Below are 706 nucleotides of genomic sequence, written 5' to 3' on the forward strand. Positions count from 1 at the left end.
CACGTGGCATAGCTCCGCGAAGTAATTCCATAAGTTAAAAAATAAGTTTTTTTGTTCAGCTATCTCGGCAGATATCCGAGCTCCGACTTTTGTGATTTAAACTATTTTTTTTATATTTCTCCGTTTAATTCACGCTTACTTCTGTTAGTGCTACTTTTGCTATGCAACGAAAATACTTATAATAAAAATGTTATAATATATCTGAGCACGTGTTTGCCTGATTTTACCCTCTACCAACAGTATATACAGGGTGTCCCAGAAAGGTCGTATGTCCTTTTACTGGCAGACTCTAGAGAGCATTCTAAGACGAAAACTCTTATACGAAAATATCGAGGCTATAAACTTTTCAAATTATAAACGATTAAAGTTATCTTATTACGGCGTCTGAAATTCGCGCGCTCAGGCATAGTACATTGCGCGCGCGATTGCGGGGTGCCCTTGTCCATTGACTTATATTTAAATATTGACATAATTGATGCGCTTATCGCAAAAATATCTAATTATTGAAATTGAGTTTCGTATTTGAAAACATTAATGATTTTATAAGTTAATAACGCTTTAAGTTTAAAAATCGAACTTTGGCAGTTAGATTACTTTTGCTGTAGGCGTCTCAATTTTTCATACAATGACAAAGAGATCGCTTTTAAGCTTTGTCTTGTTTATTTGTGATTAATTTTAATATCAGTATAATATTACAAAATATCAA

The sequence above is a fragment of the Wasmannia auropunctata genome, unplaced genomic scaffold, assembly GCF_000956235.1.
Source record: "Wasmannia auropunctata unplaced genomic scaffold, wasmannia.A_1.0 LD336090.1, whole genome shotgun sequence".
Classification (NCBI taxonomy): Eukaryota; Metazoa; Arthropoda; class Insecta; order Hymenoptera; family Formicidae; genus Wasmannia; species Wasmannia auropunctata.